The sequence below is a fragment of the Phasianus colchicus genome, chromosome 9 (assembly GCF_987193195.1).
Source record: "Phasianus colchicus chromosome 9, bPhaCol1.hap1.1, whole genome shotgun sequence".
Taxonomy (NCBI): domain Eukaryota; kingdom Metazoa; phylum Chordata; class Aves; order Galliformes; family Phasianidae; genus Phasianus; species Phasianus colchicus.
Genome location: NC_143444.1, coordinates 13,170,147 through 13,185,743, shown reverse-complemented (window position 1 = coordinate 13,185,743; position 15,597 = coordinate 13,170,147). Strand labels below are relative to the sequence as shown.

The 15,597-nt window shown below is 37.4% G+C and overlaps 1 long non-coding RNA gene across 3 annotated transcripts in view; it reads right to left on the bottom strand.

Moving 5' to 3' along the window:
* Window positions 1-15,597, bottom strand: part of LOC149916824 (uncharacterized) — a 510,270-nt gene that overhangs the window by 467,328 nt on the left and 27,345 nt on the right. For 2 of the 3 annotated variants that reach the window (XR_016469165.1, XR_016469167.1), the window contains exons 1-2: window positions 11,490-11,924; window positions 5,967-6,020 (exon numbers count right to left, since the gene is read on the bottom strand). This is a non-coding gene — a long non-coding RNA (uncharacterized LOC149916824). Of the gene's footprint in view, window positions 1-5,966; window positions 6,021-11,489; window positions 11,925-15,597 lie in introns of those variants that run through there. The other variant, XR_016469166.1, reaches the window with a different exon arrangement.

Below are 15,597 nucleotides of genomic sequence, written 5' to 3'. Positions count from 1 at the left end.
AACATAGAATTCAGTAGGGATAAATTTATCCTGCACGACGTAATATCACACTGGAAGAATCCAGGTTTCTTAGCAGTTTCTGTACCCACACAAGATTGCACTCCAGCACAGGTTACCACTGTGCAGAAAATCTCCTTAGCACATTTTAGCAGTCCATGCTTCAAGAGCTGCCTTTTTGTTAGGAAAGATAATAAATAGCATCAGTAGTTAAGTTGCGCTTGCTTTTCTAACTGCACAGTAATTAAAAGCCTGAATACTTCAAAGATCAGGTCAACATTTTAACAAAGCCAAAAATAGTAACAGCATCTGAATTCTGTTTAAGTAGCAGCTACAGTGCTTCTTCACTGGTGGGGATCTCAACAACTGCAATTCTTCTTCCTGCCTTTGTGTGTTGGGGTGTTCAGTTTGGTGCCAGCATGTTTAATGCTGAGGGAAATAAAACTCAGATTTATGTCAATTTACAAAATCTGGTTGGGGATTGATCCCATTATCTCGAAGACAAGAGCTGCCCCAGTTATTCTAGCCACCTTCCTGTGTGCATCTGGTAGCTTTTCACGACAAGTTGTGTTGTTTTGCTTCTACAGAGCACACACTGAAAAGGTTCCCACCACAATCTCCCAGCGGCACTTGGCAAAGTCACCTTGAAAGTCATCGAGATATACTAAATATACACACTTTTTCCTTTTAATGGCTTCCTTTGATAGGAACCCTTGGGGAATAATTCTTTCCTTCCTCCCAGGGGAATTCATCTATTTAACATACTACTATAATTTCCAAAAGCTAGTTCTTTTTTCATTAAATTTTAAAGGTGGTGGGATTATTTCACTTGAAAGCTGAAATAAAATTCTAGCTGAACTATGGCAGGATCTCAATTCAGTGCTAGAAATTAACAAGAAGTTAATAAATTCCCCAAATGAGTCCAACTCCATCCACCATGCACAGATTCATTGTCTGCTACATGTCACCTCCTCCACATGCTATCCTGACATCAGAGACATCCGTGGCCATTAGAACTGCATTTAAAATAAAATGCTCACTTTACCAGCTGTGAATAACAGTCTCTGTCCAGCATCTCTCCTAATCCACCTCACTTGACTCTCAATTCTCCAGTAGGATCAAGGAGAGTATAAAGCCAGCTGTACAGATAACACTGTTGTAGCCAGCATGAATTCCCACAAGTCTTAAAGCTAAACTTCAATTTAACAGTTTAACAGCAAAAATCTAGGATTACAAGGATAGAGCTAATAAGCAGCTCCAAAGCACTGTCTGGAAAAGAACCAATGAAAGATTAAAAGTGAGCTCAGTGATTAAATAGAAATATATATAATAAAACAAGCACTGAGTGAGCTACTGAACTCACAGCACATAGGCAGAGCAGCTCCTTTTGGAACAAAATAGAGTATAGATGACAAATGGGGAAAACTCTCTTTCCTTCAAGGAGAAAAGTAAAAACAAAACCTACAAACTTGCAACCTGATAATTCCCACCTATCTGCTGTTTTGAAGCCAAACCTTCCAGCTACCTACTCCATTGGGAAATGACACAAATGGACAGGCCGCAAAAGGTTTAAAAGGTTTTGTTTGCATCAACATAAGAATAAAAACAAGTACAGTACTGGTACGGATGTCCTTGGTTTTGTCACCCATTTATACTTTACAGGAACCATCTCAACCTTTTCCAAACCAATATCAGAATATTAATTTCCACACAGAGCAAGAGAAACTTTGATTCTTTACAAACTTCACATCAGCTTTTTCCTAAAAATTGGGCACTTCCCTAATCATTCAGTGCCCTCTCCTTTCTCCTTTCAGCAAGTGTTTGAAATGCTAAGCAATTTTTTCAATTTTTTTTTTCTTTTCAATCTTCAAAGAGTCTGGGATGTTAGACTGCAGGTAGACAGTTACATTTATGCAGTTATTGTACAATGAGCACTTCTATTCAAAAGCTCATTAATAATTTCAAGAGTTCATTGGCTAGCCCATACAAACTGCAGTCCAAAATAGATAACATTAACTCAATTTTTCAGACTGGAAATTGAGGTACAGAGAACTACAGACTGGCAAAGAAAGAGAACAAGAAAAGAGGAAAACGTGTTTTAAAGCCACAAAATTATTATCTTTTATATTTTTTTTTCTTTCTTCCTACTGATTCACTGCTCCAAAAGAAAGCAAAGTCCCACCTTGCTACATGCACAACAATAAACAGCTTTTTCAATTGATAAGACTAGCAAAATTAGCTATAGGAAAGTAAATATCTCCAAGTCAAGTAAGATAGGCACTGGGAATGTCATCAGTTTGCCCATAATTTGTCATTGAGAAATTCTGAAATTCAGCATGCATCTTCTAAGTCTTACTTTGCTACCACAACTGAAAGATTATCCTTTTCATTTTACATGAATATTAGTTCCAGAGGACAATCTACCATCTCTGACATCAAAAGAGCCAACATTTAATTCAAGTAAGAAATATTACCTTCAAAAATAATCATTTTTCAAGCATTGCTTTTCCTCAGTTCAAACAGAAAAGGATAATGATTCTCGCATTTGTTTTAATAATCCAATTAAATGCACCTTCTATAAACACAATACCTTCCAGACTACCATACCTTTGCAAGCAATGATCTTAAAACACACCAGGTGTTCTATCATCAAGAAATACCTAGGACAGTGTCATGTTTACAGCTGTTTCTGTACTTCAAATCTTGACTTTTTGCACGCCCTAGAAATAACGCACTGTATGTGGCTTTTCACATGATGTGAAGGTGACTGATTGCTCAATACCTGGCATGCAGCACTGGACATAATCCCTTATCAGATTATGGAACTGACACATGAATTAATTTTCCTAGGATGACAGTAATCAAGCCAATGAAATAGAGCAGGTTTCAGCCTTAATTTTACTCTCAGCTACAGTACAGCCAAAGAAAAAAGAAAAAAAAAAACAAGTGTTAAGGACTGTGGGTCCCAGCACTAAAAACCCCCACCAGCCTATCTTAGTGCCAAAAATGTTTACAAACTGGATTCATTATTCTCTCCAATACGGTTTGATAATAATTTGGAATCCAAGTCCTATAAATCTATACCTTGTTAGCAATGGTGACTCGCTGTACTGGTAAGGACTATCTACCCAAAGCATTCTACATTTTAAAAAGATAAAAAAAGAAAATACAAATATCATGGAGTGTATGTGGATGGATAAAAATCCTCAGGTGAATTAGACCCTGCTATGCCTGATAGTGACACTGATGATATCGCATTGTGATCCTTAACAAACATTTCAATTAACTTTAATGATGAACGAAGGTCTGAATTCTGTGCATATAAGTAGTGCAATTTCATTGACTGCAGACGTATGTACCAGAATTGCGTTTCTGGTACAAAGAATACACCCAGAATTCAGTTCTAAAAGCTCGTAATTATTTTAGTGTGTGTTTTTCTGATAGCCTATTACTCTAAACCAAGAACAGATTGCTGTCAAGTGACATCCCTGAAAATCAGCACGCATTTTGTATTTGGCAGACAAGGCCAGAGGCAGATTGATGAATAGTGTAGAACTCTGTTATAAAAGAGCTTGATTCATATCAGGAGGAGCATATTTGATGGGAAATGCTGTGTTTATGTCACACTAACAAGTATGCAGATTGAGTAAATAGTGTTAGCATCTTCATCACTTAGTCTTAATCATTCCAACAAACAATGCCATTTTGTGGTTGACAGAAATCTTTGTTAAAGTATTTCAAATGATTAGATAAAAATTTACACATTTAGCCACAGTGCTTTTCTTTGTAAGAGGAAATTTGGTTTATTCCTACTTTTGGTCTTGTACTTGATCAAAGTCACTAAAAAGGGTCACTACGGAGATCCTGGCAAAGAGCTCAGTTTCATTGTATTTAAATCACCACAATATTTTGCCCTCAAAAACTGAGTAGAACAACACAAAAAAACTTTACGAGATTTTTACTCTACAAGGTGACTAATATCATTAAAAGAAGTCTGAGTAACATAGGAACTCATTTTCTTTGAAAACACAGGAAGGGCTTGGTGCCTAACTGTATTAGGTTCATTTGAAAAATTATCAGACAAATACTAAAACAGCTTTCTTATTTAGTTATGTATCTACTTTGAAACAAAAGGCAGATTTTGCCTTTTTAAAATTTATATCTGGCAAATCTGAAAGTAGCCCTTAATTTCCACTATTTTTGAAACCCCTTTTCTGCTTAAACCTAGTGTAAATAAAAATAGCAATGCATAGAAATACTGAACATTAATGTAAGTAATAACTTCTGTCAGAAGTAAAATAACAGAGAGAAACCCTCCTTACGTTTGGAATTTCATGTCATGAAGTTTGTGGACCTACTTTCTAGAAATTCATTTAAAGTGTCATGTCTATATGTTGATGATAGCATGATTAAACTCTGAAAAACCCAGATAAATTCAGGTACTTGCTTTAGTTAAAATGGTCCTTTTAACCAGTTAGTAATAAAAAAGCTAAAGGTAAAATGCAAACAGTGGGAAATTGGACAGTAGAACTGTGAGACGGGAGAAATGTTAATAATGGAAGATGGAGTTTAAAAAGGGATTAATATAAACAAATTTTAAAGAAAGAAATAAAGAGATGATATTGACAACAGTAAAGTTCAGCTCACCAGTAGGATTCTAACTTTGTTACAGGAACACTTCCCTCTGCCTCAGTTTTCTGGTGGATAGCCAAATGAGTTAGCTGAGCTCTCCAGTGGAATGGAACAGAGAATGACTCACAGAGGATTAAGTTCGTGTCTTGTCAATCACATAAGATTTGGATAATTGATTACATCGGATCAGGATTTGAAAGGAGCCCCGTAGAACTGGCAATGATTTGGGGGGCAGCAGTGAGAGTTGAAAACACTGAAACACTGAAAGGTGTTTCCAGACCCTGCTGTACCCCAGCTCAACATAGCTGGAAAGGTGACAGGTCAGAATGTTTGCTTGGCCAAAATAATATTCCAAATTTCACATGAAATGAATGGTTCTTATCTTGGATAGCTTATTTGGTTTGGATTGCACAAAGTTCCTTTTGGCACTCTTCGTGGAGCCTACAAATTGTAAGAGTCCTATTAGAGTATCATCTGTTGCCATTTGAAGGACTGTGTTTAAACACCAGACTGAGGGCTTTGTTAATTGTTTATCTACTCAAGAGCCTACCAGCTGGCAGACCTAAAGGCAGCACATTACACAGCTCACGTGTGACATCGTCCCGTAAAATATAACTACTAACGTGTTGCACCCTGAATAGAAAGAGAGCACCAAAATGCTCCAGAAAAGCTGAAATCTATCTAAATGACTCTTTCAAAGTAGAAAATAAATATGTGTACTAGCCTTGAGTGACAAGTTCATAGATCATGCTGGAAAAAAAGACATCAAAAATACGTATATACTACCAAAATATTAATTGTTACAACAAAGAATCTACAAGACCAATAATTCTGAAAACAAGTTAATTATATGCTGACTCCTTCAAATTGCAGTTGGTGATGGCAAGTAATAATTACACAAATTATTTTAAGTATATGTCTGCTAAAGCACACCAGCTGACTGCCCTGTGGCACTCAGAGCAAAATATTCCACAGGGCTAATGGATAGTTTCCCAGGAAATGAATGAAGAGCACAACAGAAGGGTGTTATTCTCCATTCCACCCTTGTTTTCTATTTAATTACAGAGTTTTTCCTCTACTGTGTTTTTCATATTGCTGAAACAGAGCAGGAATTTATTTTCATTGATATAAATATGGGCTTCTTTTAAAAACTAAATGGTTCTTTAATAAAAATGGTAACAAAAAGTAGAGTAATTTCTAGGAAATACATACAGCCAAATGCAGAAAATAAGTATTGGAGCAATATATTGAAACCGTGAGCCAATATTTTGTCACATAGAAAATTAGAGAGAATAAATAAATCAGTTTTCCTGAATGTGCAAAGTAGTAAAACTTACCCTGTCTTAAGCAGTTCGTAGCAGACTCAGAAACCAGATGAGACTTCAGAAGACCTGTAAAGGATTGCAAAAAACACACATCAAGACTAACATGACTGTAAAATAGTCCGCGATAGGAAGAGGCAAAACGGTATTATAGCTGTATGATCATATAATTGTGTACGTGACAGCCTAAAACATTAATGAAATACTGCCTATTTAGAAATGTCCTAAAGAACATGCTGAGAGAATGAATGCACTGTTAATAATGAGATATTTCAAAGATGATTCCTGGTAAAAGCAAATTTAACATAGCCCAAAGCAGTAAAATTAACAGGAGTAATGGAAGTGGTAGTGAAAAAAAATACTATATCTGGTCTTGCAATGCAAATAGTCAAATCCTCTTAAACAAATGGGAAGCTAGGTGGAAGAGATCTAAACAGGTCATTTCCTTTAACTTCATATGTTATAATGATGCTATGACTTAAAATATCTCAAGATCAGATACTTAGCAAAAAAAAAAAAAAAAAAATCAAAGATCAAAAGCAGCCAAAAAAAGCTGAGATCCTCCTCAAGGATGGAGGAAAAGAGAGCTATTGCCTTGTGGTTAAGAGAGACCAATAGTATTTATACTTAGCCAAAAATGAAGAAAATGAAACCATATCACATTAAGCAAAAAGACAGCGGAACATTACACAGGTATGTTTGCTTCTTTTATCAGTTAATAAACAGATAAACTAGAGAAAGTCAAAACTATAATATTAAAACTTTTAGTAGAGAATGATGGTAGTTGAATCAACCTGTAATTAATATGAACTTACTGATCTTAGTTATATTATTACTCAGTTAAGATGTAGCAGTTGACAGTCATTTTGGAATATTCATCACTTCACACGTCTCCTTTAAGTGCAGAGGAAAAGAAAACACAGTGTAGCATCTGTTTGTTTCACTGAGGTTTCTGCTAGACTGGTCTGATGTATCTCCTGCAAATAACGATCAGTGCATAGAAATCCATGGCCAGAATGGGTATTCATCTAAGTGACAGGACACTCTGCATGGAACTTCCCTGCTTCTATATGACTTTTTAAGCCTGTTTTGACTTCCTGGTTTCTCAGATCTCTTAAAGGAGAAAGAAGGATTTCTCAGCACTTCATAGAACAAGATAAGATGAAAATACAGTAACCAGCAATCAATTTTATTATTGGGTCTCTGTTACAACAGGCTCCAGAAAGCAGGGGCTGGTCCATACGGAACAGGGTATTCTGTGAACTACTGGTACTAGAAAAGCCAGATCACAAAGGAGTCAAAACATAATGAGAAATTTTGAATTGCAGTTTCACCTGTACATCTTGGTCGTGGTCTTTAAGACTGAATGAAGTCCTACAGCCCAGCCACTTGCAGCCACACCTGGGCAGCTATCCAGGTGTACAGATGGAAGTTTGATTTCGAAGCACTAATCTTAAATTCTCATGTTTTATGTAGGTATTTTTTTCAAGTTAGTCTCTCGTGATTCGCCTGATTCTTATGCAATACAATTTATAGATTTTATATTCACACCACGTAGAGCAAAAGCTTTGTAACTGCTCCTCTTATACTGACTCCATAAGAACAACAATGTACAGTAAGAATTCACTCTTCAGATATGATGACCTTGCCCCAGGCACTCAAAAGAGCACCGTATAGCCTATCCAGCAGCAGCCAACAGTCTTCCCTGAAGTCTATGCTATTGATCTTAAATCTGCGAAAAGTAAGCTCTTCATCAATTCTATCTAATGGTTCCTAATGCATTCCTAGAGAGACTGATGCCTTTTGAGTGTTCAGACTGGGACATATTGCAAAAAAAAAAAAAAAAAAAAAAAGTAATCAACATTTCAGAAAAAATCAGCCAAAACACCGTTTTGATAACACCTCTTGGTTTAAATAGTTTCATTTATTCTTTTATTGCTCCTATCTATCATGCACAGACGTGTGATAAGCAATTACAAAAGATCCTTTACAAAATTGCATTATGTTGTTATGATTTGTGCTATGTGTAACCCAAGGCATTTATATCCACAAAGTCAAATCATGTAAAACATGTGATGGTTGGAGAATAATACGATCTAGTCACACAACTATTTGACATATAAACACTTAGACAAAATTTTCAAGGTAATGTGAAGTATAATAGATACCTTCCTTTCCTTTAAATATATATAATTACATAAAGATATGTTTTTATATTTTTAATATTTATATATATATTTACATAAAGTTACATATATATAAATATAGATAGATATAAAATCCTTTAAGGCAAAGCCCTAGAAAATCAATTGTGAAAAATATGACAGTAGTAAACTACAGTAAAGTTACAGAGTAACTTCTTAACATTCCACATCATTACTGAACAACCTTTTTTTTTTTGAGAACTGGGAAATAATGCCATGATCTAGCTTTTTAAAACTGTACAAAAAATCCACTCAACTATAAAATTATACACGACATGACACACGATGTACAACACGAGATGTTTAAGTATCATAGAATCATCAAGACTGGAAAAGACCTCTGAAATGATCCAGTCCAACTGTCTACCTACCACCAATACTTCCTGCTAAACCATGTCCCTCAGTACATTATCTAAGCATTTCTTGAATACCGCACTAGGGTTGGCAACTCAATCACTTCACTGGGCAATCCATTCCAGTGCCTGACCACTTTTTCAGAGAAGAAATGTTTCCTAATATCCAATCTGAATCTCCCATGGTGCAACTGGCCACCACTCCTTCTAGTCCTATTGCTAGTTACATGGGAGATGGGAGAAGAGGGTGAAACCCACCTCATCACAACCTCCCTTTCAGGGAGTTGTAGAGTGCAATAAGGTCACTCCTAATCCTCCTCTTCTGCAGATTAAACAATCCCAGCTCCCTTGCCTCCTCCTAAGGCTTGTGCTCCAGACCACTCACCAGTTTTGTTGCCCTTCATGGAACACACTCCAGGGCCTCCATGTCTTTCTTGGCCTCCTCGGACACCTCGCCACACTGCGTGTTCATGCCAAGCAGAGCATCAACCAATATCCCTTAAGTCCATTTCCTCTACAGTGTCTCCCAGGCATGATGTTGGGCAGCCAGGCAGCAAAACAGCCACTCTCCACCATAAGACATGGATCCACAAAGGAGCATCAGCCCAGCTTGCAGCTGGAATGGTCAAATTGGACAACCCGAGAGACTTGCAATACTTAGTCTCACAAAGGAAAAGTGCTCATATCAAAACAGCCTGAAAAGTCTGGGAAGAATGACATGGTCTCCCATTAACCTGGCAGTCACAAAGCCACAAAGCTGGCTAGAATCTATGCAATCTGGGCAGCCTTCCTAACAGACCTGGTTTCCATCAAATATTTTGATGCAATCAGTATAATTTTGAGACATGTTTTGATATCATAGAATCTTCATTTTCCAGGGAAAGATGACATGATGGAAGTGAAATCTGCAAGTCCGCAAATGCAGGGTGAGAGAAAAAGAGCAAAAAACTGAAATTCATCTTACACTAGTCACAAAAAAAATCAACACAAGAAAGGGACAGAAGTATCACTGTGGACAGTAGTTCAGTGAAAATATTTCTCCAGCGTACACAGAGATTACAAAACAAGGAAACATTACAATAATCAAAGAGTGGGAATAAATAATATCAAAACCTCAGAATATTTCAATACATATTTAAATACTTAGCTAGCACCTCAAACACTGTTCTGTTCACTTCATCTAAGCAAGTTTATCGCAAAACTGATGGGGCACAGAGATTTGGAAAGACGTTCACACAGATATTAAGCGTTTGAAATTAATTACTACAGAAAGCAAAGAAAGCATAAGGAACTATGTTGAATGTTGACTTTCAAAGAGCATATTGATGTTGGGAAAAGTCATCTTCAACACCACTTATTAAATAAATGGTAGTAACCAGTGGCAGTTGAGTAACGAGCAACCTAAGCAAACACCACCAGAAGTTTGTTATCTTTCTATTTCCACCCTCTTCAGATGGAAAATTTTGGGACTGCTACGAGAGACATCTTTTAGATCTGGACCTCAAATCTAAAATTAAATCTAATCTTAAACAAACAAACAAACAAGAAAAAACATCACAAACAGCCACCAGATAGATGCATTTGGGAGTCAAAACTATTAGAGTTAGAGCGGAGTGTCAGAGATTTTCCAAAATCTCTAATATTGCTTCTTATTTGATTTATGCCATCTTTAAGTCTTTACATGAGCTACAGTTTCCTAAAGTCTGCTTCAATGAAAAGTCCCTAACAACCAGTCAGGTAACAAAAATTGCTTGGTTTCTTGAATGCAAGGTAAATGGGAAAATTCACATGTAATCTTAAATGCTCATCCAAATCCAATAAGTTATAAAAATAGAAAAGCTGATAAGAAACGAAACTGGCACTGGCCAGCTAAAGGAAGCCAAGATTGAATACTGACATTCACTACTACTGAAAAGGATAGTAAAAGCAGCCTTTTCAAACTTTAAGTCTGAAAGTTTTCCATTATACAGCCTATGGATTAAAGAAGATGCTCCACAATATTCTCAGAAGAACTCAGCGTGTATGAAAGCAGTAAAATAAGTAGTAAGATTTGTAAAATAACTTTGTGCCTAGAGACCAAGTATATCTTGAAATTTGACCTTCCATTTATATAGCAGAATTATGGGTCTTTGCTTCTGAAAATTTGTTCCTATTCATTTTGCTGAACACGTGAAAATTGGAATTTGAGATAGTTTGTCCTATCCCTTTTTTATTTTCTAAACTTACATTGGCATCAGTGCCAAAAACCCTCTAACATGACTATAATCTATACACCCGATTTCCTATTTCATTAAAAATATTTAAAAATACTATGACCTCTCTTCTTTCTTCAATGCTTGTAAACATTTTTGAAAGCTAGAGACAGTTGTAAGAGGCTAATGTGTTTAACACAGAAGAGTAACACCTTACACATGGGTAGAACAGCCAGCACCTGGCTGGTGTTAGGGCTAAGGGCAGGTGACAGGATGCCTGTGGTGCACCTAACCAAAATATATTGGAAAATATACTGGAAGTGCCATCAGAAATTGCTAAACATGACAGATTACAGGATGAGAAGCTGACAAAATTTACAGCTGGTGCCATGGGAATGGCAGAATTTCACTGGTGATTTAGGGAGTGTTGTGTGTGAAATGGCTACATTTCACAGGTAACTGAAAGAGAGCTGTGTACACTTTTGGGAACAAAATGTTACAAGGCAAAGAGCACCAGAATAACCATATAATACTGTATGAGGTCAAGGTTGGCTAAGTAATTTGGCTTCAGAAGCACAAATCTTGAGTATGTATGTAGCAAACAGACTACAGGATAAGTAATAGGGTATGCTGTTTATTTCAGAGACCAGGGCAGAGAAAGAGAGGAACTAGAGTTGCAAAAAAAATGTGCCAAGAAACAGAAAAAGCAGTGACAAGAAACACCAATGACATATTCAGTGATGCCCACTGAATCAGGATAATAATCTTACCCCCTTGTTTTGACCTTACCTTGTGGCCAGATCTGCTTCCATGGCCAGAAGGATCAGGAAGGTAGGTGGTTTTCCTTTGTGGACTGGGGAACGCCTGAGACAGAGCAGCTGAGTGTTCAAGTACTACGATGGCAGTAACTGTTCCAGGCCTGACAGCACCAGGGTATTTCTGAGTGTGATATACCCAGCTTGCTGGAATTCCCTAAGAGAACTGATGTGTTTGGTTTTTTTTTGTTTTTTTTTTTTTCCAAAAAGACGAAATACCTGTAAAGTGAGGGGTAAAAAAGTCTACTGTTGAAATCTGTAGTCTGTCCAATTCATATCTTCCTTAGACAAAAATTCTGTGAAGAGCAGTAATTATGCTACATGAAGGAAAACACATCATAGGAAATACTCCTCAGCTAGTGAACTTAGTCTACAGGTAAGGTGATAAGCAGAGACATAAAGCCCAAAGTGTCCCATGGGATACAACACTGGCATTTCCCAGATTTCTTTCTGACGTTTTTCTAATGGATGGAGGAAAGGGGTGGCCAGGGAGGGCCGTGGTGTATGTGTGTGCGTGGAGAGTAGAACAAAGTATCTAAACCCATCACTAGAAATAAATCCCTTTGATGCAACGATCACTGAACCAGACAGAAGCTTCAAGCAATAATGCAGGATCCAGTTACCTCCATGTGCTTACATGCAGTTTTTGGTGAAGGATTTGAGAAAATGAAACGCCCAACATGCTGCCAGTATTGGCTGGGGCAGCTGCACAGCACAGCAGGGAGGGCTGGCCTGGGCTGCCTGCCAGACATTTTCTCACTCCCCACAAGTTAGTGCAAGGAGAAAATAAGGTGAAAAGGTTTGTGTAAAATAGGGATATCACTTGAGAACTACAATCAGGAGCAAAATAGACTCAGGGAAAATTTACTTCCAACAAGCATAGATTGAGATGGTGAGAAACAAAAACAAAAATTAAAGCAACACCTCCCCAGACTCAACTTGCCTCCTTCGCTCCCATCTTCTTGAAATTCCTCCACCTCCCCAATGCAGGAAGGCAGTGTAACAGTCACTGCATAACAGTTTCTCTTCTCCTCCTCACACTCTTCTCCTGCTCCAGCACAGCCCTCCCTGGGCCACAGATCCTGCTAGGAGCACCTGCTGCTTCGTGGGCTCTCCACAGCCTATGGGGGCATCTCCGATCCTGTGGTAACAGGGCTGTTTCTCACACTTTTTACCTCACTCTGCATTGCCTGACCAGCATCTTTGCTCTTTTTCCTTAATACACTTTCACAGAAGTGCCACCAGCTGGGCTGCAGGGCAGCTGGGGGCAGCTGCAGAACTGGCCGGAACCAACCAGAACCCACCGGAACCTTCCGTGCTCTCACAAAGACTGCCCCCGCGTTACCTGCTGCAAGCACCTGAACACCCACACACTGTAGCTATTTTCCTTCATGCAAACTGAGCCATAAAGTATTTACATAGGAACAGTAAAATAGTTGGTTTTGTGGTATGTGCAGACATCCCCTGACATGTGACAATAGGACTGGTCTGTCAGTTCCAATGCACAAAAGGATCAAGAGTGAGACCTTGCCAGAGACTTAAGTGAAGCTTCATTAGCATAAAAACTCTTTACCTCATAAGCTGCCACGCGTTAAACCATTTGCTCTTGAACCGTTCGCTAGTTACCACCTTTAAGATGAAGGATTTCTGATTTTGTTTCTAAGTAATGAAGTACTGACTGCTACCATCATCCTGTCAGTTTCTGTACATGACCGGGGCTGCCCTCCTTGACACTGTTCAATTAACCTTTCATCAAAGTATGCAATCAGAGCAGACACACAGGAATACACATTATAAATGGCTCTCATGTATGCTCACTCAGCTGTTGTAGAAGTAATAGGCAGACCTCCTGTACTAAGGGCTAATATAAGGACTTTGGTTTTTATTCTTTTCTCTGTGCTTTAAACCATCTTTATAATAACATTCATTATGCCCTCTCAGCTCCGGCAATTCCTCTTCAATCAAAACAAGTGACCGTAAGGAAAGCATTAGTGTTTCATGCAACAGACAACAGACACCTTTGTTGCTATTGCTTCAAAGAAAACCCTGAAAATGATCCTTCAGTTAACACAAATAAAAAAATATTTATATTACTCTCTTACCACATAATGAATGCTTACTAACTACTTCCATCACAGAGCATGCAGCTAAACAGAGAATCAGCTTACACATGGATTTCTAAGTATTAATGAAACTAGATTTATCCACTGTGAAGATAAATACTGTACATTTTACATTAAAAAAATTCAAACCTACTAATAATTGTGGCTTTCAGGATCTTTATAACTTATTAACTATGAAAGAAAAGACTCTGTTCAAGCTACGTTTGCCACTCCTTCCACTTATCATTTTTTTTTTTTTGTCAGAGTTCAAAGAGGAATGGGGAGATAGTCCTGGCTGGCTTCAAGGATATTTGAAGGTCCACTTCCTTACTTCTTAAGAGCAATGTCAGAGATTAAGCCACTGAGTCACAACAGTGCATGCTTGGAGCTAGAAAAAAATCATTCGTTATGAGAATTACATGAGAATGAGCATTAATAGTCTTATTATATCTAAAACCATCCACACCCTGAATTTGGAGAAGCATCAACGTTTTTCCTATTGAAAACACCATACCTTCTTTTACTACCAAAAATAACTACCCCTGCACAACAGCAAACGCTATAATCTAGAAAGCTTCACTGATATCCTAACAACACAGAAAACAGCAAATTCTATTACTGAGATTGCTTAATACATTAAGAATATCGTTTGATGCAGTAGACTAAGACAACTATCCCAGTCATGAGCCTCCTCATTTATCTGTGCTCTAAACAATATTAAGTTCATCATTCCCTGTCTTTAGACAGTATTTAGACCGATAGGGATAACAAAGGAATTTTGCAAAGCTAGGTCTACTAGTATCAACTGCTACCAGTTTCCTAGTTAGATGATATTGATCTTTGAGTCTGAAAAGCTATATTGACTATTTTCTTCTAAAGGTATTATCTACACTTAAATTTCTTAAATATCAGCACATAACAATTACTTGTCCTTATTATACCAGTGCACATCTGCATTTAAGAGCTTATAGTAAAGTTATCTTACCACTCTTCTATAGAACAAATGGCTATTCTTTACTGAATTTTACAGGCAGGGAAATAAAGCAAAGAGTGTGGAGGCTTATGCGTTCATGATCGTACGTCTAACGGAAACCTGCCTTAATAACTGTTATCTCAGATGACATCATAGTCAGAGTATTTATACAATTGTCTTTGAAACTGCTATTCCATTACTACTGTGTAAACCCCTGCAAAAAAAAAAAAAAAAAAATCACAAAAAGCTTAATGATTACATAAGAAAGTTCCGAAAAATCACTGTCTTCATTCTTGTCCATTCTATTTCACAAAACTAGACACAAACAATGCAGAAAACTCTGTTCTCAAAGGGAATTATCAGTGTTGGAGAATCCTGTTGGCTGTTGACATGATTTAGCAAAAAAAAAAAAAAAAAAAAAAAACACCTCTCAGAAGAGCCCGCAAAAGTCTTTTCCCAAAGGAGTTACATTCAACAAGAAAAACAAAAAGCAGAGTCCTAGTGACTCAACTGAGACTGCGCTAATTAATGCCAGTCTTCCAGTGGCCTGCAGGAACCACTGCAGACAAGAATGGCAGAGAGTTTCAATTACACAGACCAGTAACATCTGAACACATAATCCACATTCAGACCAAAGAGCAAAGTCATCACAGACAATCTAACACTAGAAACCCCCACTGATTAGCTCAGCAAATTAAACTGACAGTGCAACAATAAATCAAGATTACATTTTTCTCCCTCCATCTATATTCATGGGTATTGCATCACTGAATTAACTTCTAATAAAACCACCTTTATACATATGGTTAAGGCTAGCCCATTTTATCTCTCAATCCACTTTATTCAAGAGTGAGAATGCTTGAGTAAATTGGGCTAAGCTTTTAAAATGTGTCAAAATACTAGGATCCTAAAGAACTCATAATTTCTAGTCCTTCATAATGCATCGCTACATGGAGCGCTCCACCACTGCAGCCAGTATCAAATGTAAATTTCAAGTGGTTACTTAC